Below are 17836 nucleotides of genomic sequence, written 5' to 3'. Positions count from 1 at the left end.
AATTCTATTTTTTTATGGAGGCAGGAAAAAGTTCTGATGCTATGGGAAATATCATTTTAAGTATCATATTAGATTGTCTCTCATTCCTAATTCTTAGAGCTTCTATTTAAGAAATAAGCTCCACCCCTCCCAGATTGGAAGACTGAACTGGAATCAGAAAGACTGATTATTTCAGTCTAGGCTCAGCCCCTGCTCAACCCTGGGGCCTTCTGAAGTAGAGGGGAGCTCAATGGCCTTTTGCCCAAAGCCTGAAAATCTCATCATACAAAACACAGTAAGGAACTGAAAGACAAAAATGTGTCCTCTTGTAAAGAAGGTACCATTTTCTGGAGGGGATGCTAGAAACCAATTTAGTGAACTTGAAGGAAGAGCTATGTGGAATGGAAAGGAAAGTGAGTAGTAAATACAGTGAGTAAAGAGCGGAGTAGAAATGGACCATTATCTTCTCCAAGGGTCCAAACCAAGTTAGACTTCCCTGTTTGGCACAGGAAACTAAGTTAGAGCTGCAACCTCTCTTTCTCCAAGCTATGTTACTGCTGTAATAGCTACTTGATCCTTCATTAAGAAACCAACTATCTGGTTTATAATTTAGTCTCAGGAATTTGGTAGAATAGGAAGTACTTTGGGAAGGATGTAACCATTGTACAATAATCTTGCAGGAGCTCTGCAGTGAGGGCTAAAGCAGCATCACGCACCATGTAGATTGTTGTGTATAGCCACCAATAGTAACTACCAGCTGTGGATAGATCCATGGGCAAGCAGTGGCAGAGCAGCACCTGATCCACAACCGTGAAAGAGGAGAATAATACTCAATTTCCAATCACCAAGAAACATTCTTCCAAAATATAAAGGAGGAGTTCTGTTCCTCCTGGTTGCTCTGTATACAAACATTGTTGTGTGCTAGTTATTTGAAAAGTGATGATGCCATTTTCTATAACAAAAAGCATATTGTGTTAGATGTCAAGAGATCTGTATTCTGATAAATACTGAGCTTTGTAATTTTCGAAAGGTCACTTATCCTGGGCCTTAGTATCATCATCTTTAATATGAATTCCCAAAGAGACAATAATAATTAATAATGATAATTAGCATTTATTGAATCCTTGGTATGTGCAATCAACATTTGTTCTGCTTTCTTTATAAGAATTTATTCTTCTAATTCTGGCAACAATGCCTGCAGAGATGAGGGATATGTGATTTTTCCCAAAATGTCAGTCAGCTAAAATGTACTGGAGCTGAGGTTTCAAGGCAGATATCTATAATGCCAGTGAATATTAGTGTTCTAATCCAAGATGACAGTTGAAGTTTCATCTTGGTCTAAGAATAATGTCCCACTATCTCTTTACTGTATTCTTCTTTAAGACCTTGTCTTCTATCAAACTTGTTCTTGAAATACATTATTCTTTATGATCTGATGCCAACCCATTCTCCTGACCATCATGTCAGAGCTTCTTTCTTCAAAGCTAGAAGATATACTCAAACCATGGCATTCTGACTCTTAGACAAGTGTTATTTAACCTACCTACCATGCTTTCTGAATAAGGGAAGCCTGAGGTTTTCCTTATGATTAGGCCAGTGAAAGACTTTTGTAGTTAAGAAAAATAGTAATAGGCAGCCCTTGTAGATATCTTATTGTAATCTTGGTACTTGTCTAAGAACTTCACAATATTAATTCAATCTTCATTAAAATCCTATGATGTAAGTACTCTTTACTCTATACCAGTTTTATCAATGTGGAACTAAATCACACACAGGTTAAGTAAGTTGACCAAGGTCATATTTCTTATGACAGTAGAACTACAATTTTAAGCAAGACAGTGTAGTTCCACAAATCTATGATCATAATCAATAAATTGCCTCACAATCCAAATATCAAATTAGAGATTTTTTTAACATGCCTATCTTCTAAAACTCCAACTCCTAGAAATATAGAGACCAACCAAGAAATTGAATCCTACATAGCCTATAGACAAACACAGATGATTCAACTTCTATACTGGGCAATGGGAGAATCAATTAAAAAGCACTGATGCCTCTAGATAGAGAACAGACAGACTCACCCTAATCCTGACACTACATAGGAGAACATGGAATCTTTTTCCCAAGAGACCACTACTTACTTATTAGGGGCTTGCAAAGTATGTAAGGGGTCACAAAATTGACTGTGACTATGTTCTGGGAATAGTTTCATAACTTAGAACTCAGATTGACACTCACAGGTCAATGTTCAAAAGAGATTGTCAACTGTTTCAATAATTTGCATGTTCTAGAGGAAAATCATCACGTTATCAAGGGAGTTGTATTTGTGAAGGAAGATGATGGAAGACAGGGATTAAGTAAAAGACAATTTCAAGTTAAATATAGAACTATACCAGACAGAAAAAAACGTATGCTTCTATATACATATATGTATGCATATACATGCACACAACACACCATGTTTCTCTTATTATCTTTTATGGGCTTTTTCTACAAAATCAGAGAACAGGAGTGCAAAACAGGTTCTGCCCAGAGGTGGGGGGGGCTTGACTCCATGGGGAGGGGATGGGAAAAGGAGTAAGTAGGAGGATGAATATGGTGCAAATAATGTATACACATGTAAGTAAAATGCAAAAATGACACCTGCTGAAACTGTTCCAGGAATCAGGGGAGGGGGATGAAAGGCAGCAGTGGAAGGGGTAAATTCAAGTATGATATATTTGATACATTGTAAGAACCTTTGTAAATACTCAAATGTACCCCCACCCAGCACAACAATAATAATAATAAAGAAGGGAATGAAACTTCCCATTTGGAAACAAATTGAACTATATTTGCCCTTCCTCCAAGTCTTTAAAAAATTTTAATTCTACTTTTGATTTAGCATACATTAATAATACAACAGGATTTCATTGTGATAATTCCATACACACATACAGTGTATGCTGAACAAGTTCATACCCTCCTTTATTTATATTCTCATTCCCCTTCTCCCTCACCCCCCCACCTCAGTGTTTGATGTGTTTTATTATGTTGCCTTCATATGTATTTCCATCCTCTTTACCCCTAGGTATCCTTTTTTTTTTCTTTTATTATTCATATGTGCATACAAGGCTTGGGTCATTTCTCCCCCCCCCACCCCCTCCCTTACCACCCACTCCACCCCTTCCCTCACCCCCCTACCCCCTCAATACCCAGCAGAAACTATTTTGCCTTTATTTCTAATTTTGTTGTAGAGAGAGTATAAGCAATAATAGGAAGGAAAAGGGTTTTTGCTGGTTGAGATAAGGATAGCTATACAGGGCATTGACTCACATTGATTTCCTGTGTGTGGGTGTTACCTTCTAGGTTAATTCTTCTTGATCTAACCTTTTCTCTAGTTCCTGGTCCCCTTTTCCTATTGGCCTCAGTTGCTTTTAAGGTATCTGCTTTAGTTTCTCTGCGTTAAGGGCAACAAAAGCTAGCTTGATCCAGCAATACCACTCTTGGGGATATACCCAAAAGACTGTGACACAGGTTACTCCAGAGGCACCTGCACACCCATGTTTATTGCAGCACTATTCACAATAGCCAAGTTATGGAAACAGCCAAGATGCCCCACCACTGAAGAATGGATTAAGAAAATGTGGTATCTATACACAATGGAATTTTATGCAGCCATGAAGAAGAACGAAATGTTATCATTCGCTGGTAAATGGTTGGAATTGGAGAACATCATTCTGAGTGAGGTTAGCCTGGCCCAAAAGACCAAAAATCTTATGTTCTCCCTCATATGTGGACATTAGATCAAGGGCAAACACAACAATGGGATTGGACTTTGAGCACATGATAAAAGCGAGAGCACACAAGGGAGGTGTGAAGATAGGTAAGACACCTAAAAAACTTAGATATCCTTTTCTTCCCCTCTCCCACCTCCCACTGACCACCCCACCCAGTCTCCTATATACATTCATATCCTAATGTCATTATTATTATTACTATCATCATCATAATTTTAGGTCTATGTTCCACAAATGAATGAGAACATGTGACATTTGGCCTTTTGAGCTTGGCTTGTCATGCTCAGTTTGATGATCTCCAGTTTCATCCATTTTCCTGCAAATGACATAATTTCATATTTCTTTATGACTAATATTCCATGCTACATACATACATACATATATACATACAGAATATATATATATTCTTTATCCATTCATCGATTGTTGGGCAACTCAGCTGATTCCACTCTCATAGGTCTTCTTATACAGGCCACTATCCTGTACTGGGCCCAGCACAGAACTCCTAGCAGAACCTAAGATCTCTAGGAACAAAATAAATTATCTGAAATGAATTTGTAACACATATCACCTATGTGACTTTGAAGAATTATTTAACTTCTTTGGGCTTCATTGCATTAATCTGAAAAGGGAAGGTTGATATGTGATTCAATGAGATCATATGTATCAAATGTTTAAAATAATAAATGGCACATAAATATTTGTTGAGTTAGAAATGAATGAATTAACAAACCAGTTCTCAAAGACAATTTTAATCACAGAAAATAACTGACCTTGTTTTCCTTTGTAACCACAACAAAAAAAGACCTTGACATATTTCCTAACACAGCAAGCCTTTCACTAACAGATATTTGAGTCCTGATTATCCAGGAACCATAGTAATTCAGTTTTCATTTGTACAAAGTTTTTTTCAAAGGAATAGTATTAGTCAATCCATAAACACTAGTTGCTAAACCTGTGATGAACACACGTGCTAGAGAAGACACCCAGTAACTTCTAGTCTGATTCTTTGATCTATGCTCCTTATCTAATCTATTTATGTTGTGATAATGCTGCTGTTGATGCCATCTTTCGAAATAAGAGATTAGTTAGATGCATCACAACACATCTACAGTTGTGTTCAGCTATGGATGAACATCTATGGTTCACCCAATGATTTCTATCTTTATTTTCAGATAAGCCTTAATGGTTTCTCTTTCATTTTAAGGAAAAGGTATGAAGCATGGGATGTGATTTTAAAAAAAGATAGTAGCAAAAATTCTTTTATCCTATTCCAGGGATAAAAATTCTTATTTGTAAACTATGACCCATGTGCCAAATTTAGCCTGCCTGCTCTTTACATGTGGTCTGCAAGAATGGTTTTTGTATTATCAAATGGCTGGAAAATCAAAAGAATACTTCATGACATAGAAAATTATATGAAATTCAAATTTCATTGTTTTATAAATAAAATTTTTATTGGAGCAATCACATATTCATTTATGTTTATCACTGCATTTGTGCCATAATGACAGAGCTGAGTAGTTGTATCCCAGACTATATGACTCACACAAACTAATACTTATTACCTGACCTTTTACAGAAGAAGTTTTCTTGAGCTCTGGTCTATTATTTTGAGTGAATTTACATTACAATGCTCATTACTGACAGAAATCTATGAATTTGTCTTTGGCCACAAAGAAGGTTTCTATCAAAAGACATCTTGTGCCTGCTATTTCTGAATTGAAGAGCAAAAATCAAGCATGATAAATAATGTATTGGGATCCTTTCTCCCAATCTGACATGTAAGCAGTGGGCAGTTTTTAATGCTTGTTTTTTTTATGTTTAGTGGTACTGGTCATTAAATGCAGGACATCGAGTTTACTAAGCAAGCACTTATGTATTGAGCCATGCTCCTGGCCCGTTTTTTACTCTAGTTATTTTTTGGATAGAGTCTTGTACTTTTGCCTGACTGGCCTGAGAAAGAGGTTCTCCAACCTATGCCTCATGTGTAAGTGGAACTACAGGTATGCACCACCATGCTTAGCTTGTTGGTTGAGATGGTGTCATGCTAACTTTTTCCTTCAGGCTGGCCTCAAATTGTGATTCTCCCAATCTCTCTGCCTCCTAAGTAGCTCAGATTACAGTTGTGAGAAATCAACCCATCTTTTGTAATTTTTTTATTACAGTAGATCTTAGATCATTTCAGATTTGGCTCACAAAGAAGTATTACCAGCTTCAGAGAGGAACACCACACCAGAACTTCTTTGAAAAGAACTCATAATCTCCGGTGTAAACAATTTCTTCCTACCTATTTCAAATCCAGCCTTGATGAACTGATCTAAATTCTCATCCACAGCAAAGCACTGCTCCCTAAAAGGTAGAATTAGGAGAAATTTTTGGACCATTACAGTTTGCCACAGTGGGGAACTACAGTGAAAGTGAAAAATTCTCTCACTTTGGAGTCCATGCACGTCCCAGAAGTTGTCTGAAAAGAAAAATTCTACATATAGTATCTTTTTTTTTCATTAATTTTCATTGTAAATCTTATCACATTCTTCCTTGGAAAACAACTTGATTCTAAGCATAATCAAATTACTCTTTTTCAAAGCAGCACATTTTTAATGATTTTATTAGCATACAATAGTTATACAGATGGATACATTGTAAAATTTCTTATGTGTTTAAAATATATCTTATATAGATTTACTTACTCCATCATTCTCCCTCTTCCTCCTCCCCCGTTCTTAGAACAATTTCAACAGGTTTCATACTTCTACTTTCATATATGGATACAAAACACTTCCACCCTATATACCCTCATTCCTTCTTTCCTTGTGTCCACAACTTACCGTGTCAACAACTTACTGCACAGTATATTATATTATATTCATATATAGATGGATTATTTCAATATTTTTCATTCTCTAACATTTTCTTTCTCATCTCTCATAGCCCCCTAAGACAGAGTCACTAATACAATTTTGTTCTCTCTGCCACTATATATATGCATATATATGTTTCTGCATATACATTTAACTTATTGGTGTAGCTTTCTCTTATAAGAGAAAACATGCAACCTTTGATTTTTTGAGCTTGGCTTACTTTACTTAACATGATGTTCTCCAGTTCTATCCATTTACCTGAAAACAACATAATTTCATTGTTCTTTATGGCTGAATAAAACTCAATTGTGTATATATACCACATTTTCTTAGTCTATTCATCAGTTGTAGGGCATCTGAGCTGCTTCCAAAGCTTGGCTATTGTAAATAGTGTGGCAATAAACATGGGTGAAAGCAGCACATTTTTGACTACAGACTATGTGAAGGGAGCAGTGTTTATTTCTAATAAACTGCTAATATTTTACATAAAGTGGCTAAGTGTAAATAAGCATATAGCAAAAATTAGGATTCTTTGCAGTTTTGTTTCAATGACTCACAAGGATTAACCAAATAGGACAAGTAGGCTGAAATTTTTCTCAGCTTCAGGAATACTTTCTTAGCAGCATTTGTAGAAAAATATATAGTTTCCTTTTTAACAAAGAAAAGTTTGATTAAATTTTCCACAATTTAAGACTGATGAAAGTAAACTGGGCTGAAGAAAAGATAACACATTGAATCCCCAACAGGAGCAATAATTTCAATTATGGCCTCAAGGAAATAATGATGAAAAATGAAGTGATTGTATAGTTATTTCTGAAATACATTGAATAAAGCTTTCAGTTAGAATTTTAGTTCCTTGATGTAGAGAATTTGGGAACCATAAACTTTGAAATGTTGATGTTCTATATCAAGTTGTGACCCTTTATACTTCAAGAAGATTTTGTCTAAAAATGTCTGATTGTGTAGTTTAGAATAGGATTAAGAGTTTGAAACCAGACTGTCAAGGTTAACACTCTCACTCCTCAATTTCCTATCTGAGATCTAAGGCAAATTACTAAACATCTTTGTGCTTTAGTCTCCACATCTGTCAAATGGTGATGTTAATAATAACCAACATCTCACAGGATAGTTATAAAGATTACATATAAAACATGTAATACAGCACTTGGCACATTGTAGCATCTATAAATGTTTGCTGCTACTGTTATTCTTTCTCCTACTTCTACTCCTACTATGACAATTCATCATCACCATCACCAAAATTAATTCCTAAAATATTTGTCTCAGGATGAACTGTGGTGGGTGCTTTGCCTAACACACGTCTTCACATATAATGTGATTTCAACTTGCTAAGAAACAAAGGATTTCACAGAACTCCCATAGCTCTAAGAGATGTATTTCTTAGAGATAACAGTTACTCCATTCCTGCTATAGAGCAAATGCTTGTGTTTTTTCAAAGTTCATATCTTAAAATCCTAATTCCAAAGGTAATAGTATTAAGAGGTGAGGCCTTTGGGAGGTGGTTAGATCATGAGGGTAGAATCCTCATGAATGAGACTAGAGCCCTTATAAAAGAGGCTCAAGAGAGCTCCTTTGCAAGTAGACTGCCATCTGTGAACCCATAATCAAACCCTTACTAGAAACTGAATTGCCAAGGTCTTGATCTTGGACTCCCTGGCTTCCAAAAATACAAAAAAAAAAATGCTTGTTTTAAAAGTCATCCACTCTTCAACAGTTGGTTATAGCAACCCAAAATGACTAAAACCACCTTTTATTCACACAAAGTACCCTTGAAAAACACTGGAGTTGTATAGTTTGGAATTCTAAAAGCCTTTGGTTCTGGAGCCTAAATCCATAACTCTCAATATGACTTTTGGAATGATACCAACAGTAGACTACTATAACAGTTAAGTGTTCAATTGACTTCCAAGTGCTCTCATATTTGTCCTTTAAACACTGGTTGTCAATCTGCAGAGCACCCTACTGCTACTGAATAGCCTATAAATGACTAATTTGCCTTGATGATTTCAGTTTGGTTATTGATGCAAAAGGAAGAAATGCCTTGAAAAAGTCAATCCCATTATTAAGGTTTTCTCCCACAAATGAGTTATATTCTTTTAGTTGTTGTTGTTCATTTATTCACATGTGCATACATTGTTTGGATCATTTCTCCACCCTGCTCCGCTTCCCTACCTTTTCCCCCCTCCCCTCCTCAGTTTCAGGCAGGTCCCATCCTGTTCTGCCCTTGTGACTGATTTTGTTGAAGAAAAGACATAAGCATAATAAGAAAGACAAAGAGTTTTTGCTAGTATTCTTGAACAGAACTTTTAAAAAATTTACTTTGTTTTTTCCCTTCCCCCACCTTTTGGTGGTAGTGATTTTAAACTCAGACCTTTGCACTGCTAAGCAGATGCTATACTGCTTGAGCCATGCCTCCAACCCTTCCCTCCTTCTACAGTGTTTCATGAGCTTCATTATGCTATCTCCATGTGTAGAATACTTCCATGTTCTTCACCCCTCATATCCTTTCCTTTCTCTCTCCCCTGTCCTGCTGATCCCCTCTAGACAGTCTCCCATTTATATTCACATCCCCTTATCATCATCAGCAGCAGCAGCAGCAGCATTTTAGACATAGGTTCCACAAATGAGCAGGATCATGTGATATTTGGCCTTTTGAGCTTGGCTTCTGTCACTCAACACAACGACCTCCAGTTCCACCCATTTTCCTACTAATGACACAATTTATTTTTATTTATGAATGAGTAATATTCCATTATTTACATACATATATACACATTTAGGTAATATTTTCTTTATCTATTCATCAATTGTTGAGCATGTCAGCTGATTCCAAAATTTAGTCATTATAAATACAGTTGTGGTAAACATAGATATGCAGGTATCACTCATATATTAATTTATACTCCTCTGGATATATGTCCAAGAGTGGTATGGCACGAATGTAAGATAGGTCAAATTTTAGTTTTTTGAGGACTCTCCATACTGTTTTCCATAGTGGTTGCACTACTTTTCATTTCCAACAACAGTGTATAAGGATTTCCTTTTTTCTGCATCTTCACCAGCATTTGTTGTTTCTTTTCATAATGATTACCTATCTGACTGGGGTGAGAAAAGAATCTTATTGTAATTTTGATTTGCATTTCTTTTATGGCTAAGGATATTGAACAGTTCTTCACGTATTCATTAGTCATTTGTATTTCTTCTTCTGAAAACTATGTGTTCAATTTGACGATTTAATAGTTGGATTATTTGTTCTTTTGCTGTTTAGCTCTTTTAGGTCTTTGTATATTCTGGACATTAGGACATTAATACCTTATTTGTTGAATAGTTGGCAAAGATGATCTCTCATTGTGTGGGTTGTCTCTTTATTCTGGTAATTGCTTCTTTGGATGTACAGAAACTTTTTAACTTGATGCAATGCTATTTGTCATTTCTTCCTCTTATTCCTTGTCAATTGAATTCTTATTTAGAAAGTGATTAGCTATGCCTACATCTTCAACTGTTTTCCCTATTTTTTAGTAGTTTTCAGTTTCAGATCTTATGTTAAAATCTTTGAATAATGGAGGGGATGGATTCAACTATAATATATTGTAAGAGCTTTTGTAAATGTCACAATGTAATCACAGTACAACAATAATATGATAATAAAAACAAAGAAAATTTTGATTGATTTGGAGTTGAGAATGTGAGATAGTGGTCTAGTTCAGTCTTCTTCATGTAGATACTCAATTTTTCCAATCCCATTTGTCAGAGACTATCTTTTTCCACTGTGTGTTCTTGGCTCCTTTTCAAAGATCAGATGACTCTAGTTGTATCATTTTATTTCTCAGTCTTCTGTTCCATTGGGATTCGTGTGTGTGTGTGTGTGTGTGTGTGTGTGTGTGTGTGTGTGCCAGTACTATACTGCTTTTGTTACTATGGCTCTTCAGTAAAATTTGAAGTCTTGTATTTTAATACTTCCAGGGTTGCTCATTTTTCTCAGGATTACTTTTTCTATTTGTGCTATTTGGGATCTTTTATGCTTTTGTATGGCCTTTAGGATTAATTTTTCTATTTCTGCAAAGAGTGACATTAGGATTTCGATGGACATTGCATTGAATCTGTAGATTACTTTTGGTAGAACAGCCATTTTTACAATATTAACTCTACCAGTCCATGAACATGGAGGTCTTTGCAGCTTCTGGTGTCTTCTTCAATTGCTTTCTTAAAGGTTTTATAATTTTCATTGTAGAAGTATTTCCCCTCTTTGATTAAGTTTACACCTACATTTTTTTAGGCTATTATGAATGGAACTGCTTTCCTGATTTTTTTCTCATCCTGTTCATTGTTGTTATACAAAAAAACTACTGATTTTTGTGTATTGATGTTATATCTTACTACTTTGCTGAAAGTGTTTATCAGATCAGGTGTTTTTTGCTGGAACCTTCAGGGTCTTTTTCCTTTTCAATATACTTAGTTCCTGATTTTCCTCAAAGGTATTTATGGTTGATTCACTCTTCTGTGCTGTATGGAATACTGTGCTAAGTGCTCAGGTGTAACAGTGAAAAAAATCAAATATCATTCCTGCTTTCATGAAGATTACAGTTATTGTTACATTTTGATTTATTCATCTAAAAGTATTTTTTTGTCTTTTCTAATTTTTTCTTTTACTTTTTTTATCTTTTATTATTCATATGTGCATACAAGGCTTGGGTCATTTCTCCCCCATGCTCCCACCCCCTCCCTTACCATCCACTCCGCCCCTTCCCTCTCCCCTCCACCCCTTCAATACCCAGCAGAAACTATTTTGCCCTTATTTCTAATTTTGTTGTAGAAAGAGTATAAGCAATAATAGGAAGGAACAAGGGTTTCTGCTGGTTGAGATAAGGATAGCTATACAGGGCATTGACTCACATTGATTTCCTGTGCATGTGTGTTACCTTCTAGGTTAATTCTTTTTGATCAAACCTTCTCTCTAGTTCCTGGTTCCCTTTTCCTATTGGCCTCAGTTGCTTTTAAGGTATCTGCTTTAGTTTCTCTGAGTTAAGGGCAACAAATGCTAGCTAATTTTTTAGGTGTCTTACCTATCATAACCCCTCCCTTGTGTGCTCTCACTTTTATCATGTGCTCAAAGTCCAATCCCATTGTTGTGTTTGCCCTTGATCTAATGTCCACATATGAGGGAGAACATACGATTTTTGGTCTTTTGGGACAGGCTAACATCACTCAGAATGATGTTCTCCAATTCCATCCATTTACCAGCGAATGATAACATTTCGTTCTTCTTCATGGCTGCATAAAATTCCATTGTGTATAGATACCACATTTTCTTAATCCATTCGTCAGTGGTGGGGCTTCTTGGCTGTTTCCATAACTTGGCTATTGTGAATAGTGCCAGAATAAACATGGGTGTGCAGGTGCCTCTGGAGTAACCTGTGTCACAGTCTTTTGTGTATATCCCCAAGAGTGGTATTGCTGGATCAAATGGTAGATCAATGTCTAGCTTTTTAAGTAGCCTCCAAATTTTTTTCCAGAGTGGTAGTACTAGTTTACATTCCCACCAACAGTGTAAGAGGGTTCCTTTTTCCCCACATCCTCGCCAACACCTGTTGTTGGTGGTGTTGCTGATGATGGCGATTCTAACAGGGGTGAGGTGGAATCTTAGCGTGGTTTTAATTTGCATTTCCTTTATTGCTAGAGATGGTGAGCACTTTTTCATGTGATTTTGGGCCATTTGAATTTCTTCTTTTGAGAAAGTTCTGTTTAGTTCACTTGCCTATTTCTTTATTGGTTCATTAGTTTTGGGAGAATTTAGTTTTTTAAGTTCCCTGTATGTTCTGGTTATCAGTCCTTTGTCTGATGTATAGTTGGCAAATATTTTCTCTCACTCTGTGGGTGTTCTCTTCAGTTTAGAGACCATTTCTTTGATGAACAGAAGCTTTTTAGCTTTATTAGGTCCCATTTATCTATGCTCTCTTAGTAGCTGTGCTGCTGGGGTTTCATTGAGAAAGTTCTTACCTATACCTACTAACTCCAGAGTATTTCCTACTCTTTCCTGTATCAACTTTAGCGTTGTGGTCTGATATTAAGATCCTTGATCCATTTTGAGTTAATATTGGTATAGGGTGATATACATGGATCTAGTTTCAGTTTTTTGCAGACTGCTAACCAGTTTTCCCAGCAGTTTTTGTTGAAGAGGCTGCTATTTCTCCATCATATATTTTTAGCTCCTTGGTCAAAGACAAGTTGGTTATAGTTGTGTGGCTTCATATCTGCGTCCTCCATTCTGTTCCACTGGTCTTCATGTTTGTTTTTGTGCCAGTACCATGCTGTTTTTATCGTTATTGCTTTGTAATATAGTTTGAAGTCAGGTATTGTGACACCTCCTGCATTGTTCTTTTGACTGAGTATTGCCTTGGCTATTCGTGGCCTCTTGTGTTTCCATATAAATTTAATGGTAGATTTTTCAATCTCTTTAATGAATGTCATTGGAATTTTTATGGGAATTGCATTAAACATGTAGATTATTTTTGGGAGTATAGACATTTTTACTATGTTGATTCTACCAATCCATGAGCATGGGAGATCTCTCCACTTTCTATAGTCTTCCTCAATCTCTTTCTTCAGAAGTTTATAGTTATCCTTGTAGAGATAATTCACATCTTTTGTTAGGTTTACACCTAGGTATTTGATTTTTTTTGAGGCTATTGTAAATGAAATTGTTTTCATACATTCTTTTCCAGTTTGCTCATTGTTAGTGTATAGAAATGCTAATGATTTTTCTATGTTGATTTTATATCCTGCTACCTTGCTATAGCTATTGATGATGTCTAGAAGCTTCTGAGTAGAGTTTTTTGGGTCTTTAAGGTATAGGATCATGTCGTCTGCAAATACAGATATTTTGACAGTTTCTTTACCTATTTGTATTCCTTTTATTCCTTCTTCTTGCCTAATTGCTCTGGCTAGGAATTCCAGTACTATGTTGAATAGGAGTGGAGATAGTGGGCATCTTTGTCTGGTTCCTGATTTTAGAGGAATGGTTTTAATTTTTCTCCGTTAAGTATAATGCTGGCTGTAGGTTTGTCATATATAGCTTTTATAATGTTGAGGTACTTTCCTTCTATTCCTAGTTTTCTTAGAGCTTTTATCATGAAATGATGTTGGATCTTATCAAAGGCTTTTTCTGCATCTATTGAGATGATCAAGTGGTTTTTGTCTTTGCTTCTGTTAATGTGGTGTATAACGTTTATTGATTTTCATATGTTGAACCACCCGTGCATCCCTGGGATGAAGCCTACTTGGTCATGGTGAATAATCTTTTTGATGTGTTGCTGAATTCGGTTTGCCATTATTTTGTTGAGGATTTTTGCATCAATGTTCATTAAGGAGATTGGCCTATAGTTCTCCTTTTTGGAGGTGTCTTTGCCTGGTTTTGGGATAAGTATAATACTGGCTTCACAAAATGTGTTTGGTACTTTTCCTCCCTTTCTATTTTGTGGAACAGTTTAAGGAGGGTTGGTATCAGTTCTTCTTTAAAGGTCTGATAGAATTCAGCAGAGAATCCATCAGGTCCTGGACTTTTCTTTTTGGGGAGACTCTTGATTGCTGCTTCATTTTCATTTTGTGTTATAGGTCTATTCAGGTGATTAATTTCCTCTTGGTTCAGTTTTGGATGATCATATGTATCTGGAAATCTGTCCATTTCTTTTAGATTTTCAAATTTATTTGAATATAGATTCTCAAAGTAGTCTCTGATGATTTCCTGGACTTCCATGGTGTTTGTTGTTATCTCCCCTTTTGCATTCCTAATTCTACTAATTTGGGTTTTTTCTCTCCTCATTTTAGTCAAGTTTGCCAGGGGTCTATCGATCTTGTTTATTTTTTCAAAGAACCAACTTTTTGTTTCATTAATTCTTTGTATGGTTTTTTTGGTTTCTATTTCATTGATTTCAGCTCTTATTTTTATTATTTCTCTCCTTCTATTTGTTTTGGGATTTGCTTGTTCTTGTTTTTCTAGGAGTTTGAGATGTATCATTAGGTCATTGATTTGGGATCTTTCAATCTTTTTAATATATGCACTCATGGCTATAAACTTTCCTCTCAAGACTGCCTTAGCTGTGTCCCATAGGTTCCAGTAGGTTGTGTTTTCATTTTCATTGACTTCCAGGAACTTTTAATTTCCTCTTTTATTTCATTGATGATACATTCTTCAATAAGTAATGAGTTATTTAGTTTCCAGCTGTTTGCATGTTTTTTGTCTTTACTTTTGTTGTTGAGTTCTACTTTTACTGCATTGTGATCAGATAGTATGCACAGTATAATTTCTATTTTCTTATATTTGCTAAGACTTGCTTTGTGCCCTAGGATATGATCTATTTTGGAGAAGGTTTCATGGGCTGCTGAGAAGGATGTATATTTTGCAGAGGTTGGATGAAATGTTCTGTAGACATCTATTAGGTCCATTTGTTCTATTGCATATTTTAGATCTTGGATTTCTTTATTGATTTTTTGTTTGGATGACCTATCTATTGATGATAATGGGCTGTTAAAGTCTCCCACCAACCAATGTGTTGGCGTTTATATATGATTTTAGGTCTTTCAGGCTATGTTTGATGAAATTGGGTGCGTTGACATTGGGTGCATACAGATTGATGATTATTATTTCCTTTTGGTCTATTTCCCCTTTTATTAGTATGGAATGTCCTCATCTATCTCATTTGATCAATGTAAGTTTGAAGTCTACTTTGTCAGAGGTAAGTATTGCTACTCCTGCCTATTTTTGGAGAGCATTGGCTTGGTAAATCTTCTTCCAGCCTTTCATCCTAAGTCTATACATATTTCTGTCTATGAGATGGGTCTCCTGTAAGCAACAAATTGTTGGATCTTCCTGTTTAATCCATTTCATCAAATGGTGCCTTTTGATGGGTGAATTAAGTGTTAGTACTGATAGGTATGTGGTGATTCCTGTCATTTAGTTGTCTTAGTTGTTTGAAGGTTTGATTGTGTGTACCTAAGTTGAGGTTACTCTCTACTGTCTTGTTTTTTCTTGTTCTGTGGTTTGGTGCTGCCTGTCTTTTCATGGTTAAGTTGGGTTTCACTTTCTGTGTGCAGAATCCCTAGCCGAATCTTTTGTTGTGGTGGCTGTGTGGTCACATATTGTTTTAGTTTCTGCTTATCATGGAAGACTTTTATTGCTCCATCTATTTTGAATGATAGTTTTGCTGGGTAGAGTATCCTGGGGTTGAAGTTATTTTCATTCAGTGCCTGGAGGATCTCACCCTACACTCTTCTTGCTTTTAATATTTCTGTTGAGAATTCTGCTGTGATTTTGATGGGTTTACCTTTGTATGTTACTTGATTTTTCTCTCTTATAGCCTTCAATATTCTTTCCTTAGTTTCTGAACTTGTTGTTTTAATGATGATATGTCGTGGAGTAGTTCTATTTCGATCTGGTCTGTTTGGTGTCCTGGAGGTCTCTTGCATCTGTATGGGAATATCTTTCTTTAGATTTGGGAAATTTTCCGTTAGTATTTTGTTGAATAGATTATGCATTTCCTTCTCTTGCACCTCTTCTCCTTCTTCAATGCCCATGATTCTCAAGTTTGGTCTTTGATGGAGTTGGTGAGTTCTTGCATTTTCTTTCACAGGTCTTGAGTTGTTTAATTAACAGTTCTTCAGTTTTTCCTTTAATTACCATTTCATCTTCAGGTTCTGAGATTCTGTCTTCTGTTTGTTCTATTCCTCTGGATTGGCCTTCTGTTTTGTTTTGCAGTTCTGTTTCGTTCTTTTTTCTGAGGTTTTCCATATCCTGGCTGTTTTCCTCTTTAATGTTGTCTATTTTTGTCCTGAGTTCATTTATCCATTTATTCATCGTGTTCTCTCTTTCACTTTGGTGTTTATGCAGTGCTTCTATGGTTTCCTTTATTTCTTCTTTTGCTTTTTCAAATTCTCTATTTTTGTTGTCTTTGAATTTCTTGAGTGTCTCCTGTACATTTTGGTTGACCCTATCCAGTATCATCTCTATAAAATTCTCTTTGAGTACTTGTAGTATGTCTTCTTTTAAATTATTCTTGTGGGCTTCATTGGGTCCTTTAGCATAGTTTATCTTCATTTTGTTGGAGTCTGGATCTGAGTTTCTGTTTTCTTCATTCCCCTCTGGTTATTGTACTAATTTTTGCTGTGGAGAAACTGGTTTCCCTGTTTTTTATGTCTTCCTGTCATTGTCTTTAGTGTTGTTACTGTCCCTATACTGTGTGCAATTAAGTATTTTCTAGCTTGTAATAATAATAATGGTAATATTTAGAATGGAAGGGTGAGCTGAGATGGAGAGCAAGAAGTTAAAGAAAAGGGGAAAACTAATACACAGACAAGAGGGAGAAAGCAGAACAAGGTTTCAGACAAGAAAGTTTCAAAGGTATAAACAGGGAGCATTAGTGTACTAATTGACAGTAAGCTGAACAGACAGTAGAGGGACAGAGATAGGATTGAAAATCAAAAATAAAAAAATTAAGATAAGAATAAAAATAAAAAATAAGTAAATGAAAGAAATATCTATATATAAAAATGCATTAAAATAAAATGGAAAATAGAAAAAAAAAAACCCAAAACCCTCCAAGTTCAAATGCAATGAAGTTTCCGTCTTAATAATTTGGGTGTCCATCTCAGTCTCCAATCTTGGAGATGGTGCCTCAGATGTTGTTCTGTAGTTGTCTCATCAAAGGGAACGCAGAAAGTAGAACAAAACTATGCACACACACACAAAAAAAAAACCCACCAAGTGTCCCAAGTTCAAATGCAATACAGTTTCAGTAAGTTTTTCCACTTGGAGGTGTAATTTGGTTGTTCTCTCATCAAAGGTAGGGAGAAAAAGAAAAAAAAGAGTCTGGAGACAGTTCTGAGAATGGTATCTGTAGCTGTGGCTTGCCTGACCACTGCTGTCAGCCTGCTGTTGCTGGAGGCATTGTTTATGCAGATCTCTGGGGTGAGCTTAGCACTCACCTGGCCCCGCAGGCTTTGTTTGTTCAGAGTTCTCCTGTGCGGGAGCCTCTGCTACAGGCTTTCCCCTTTCCAAGCACTGGGAAAGGTGACACTGCACCCGCGTTGTCAGGCCTGCGTGTTTATTTACAGTTCATGTGGGAGGTGGGTCTTCCCCCCTCTCCTGTGAAGTTTTCCTCCCACTGACACTTTCACAAGCTTTCCTGCTCCTGCTTACTG

Source organism: Castor canadensis, chromosome X, assembly GCF_047511655.1.
Source record: "Castor canadensis chromosome X, mCasCan1.hap1v2, whole genome shotgun sequence".
Lineage (NCBI taxonomy): Eukaryota > Metazoa > Chordata > Mammalia > Rodentia > Castoridae > Castor > Castor canadensis.
This window is presented reverse-complemented; position numbering follows the sequence as displayed.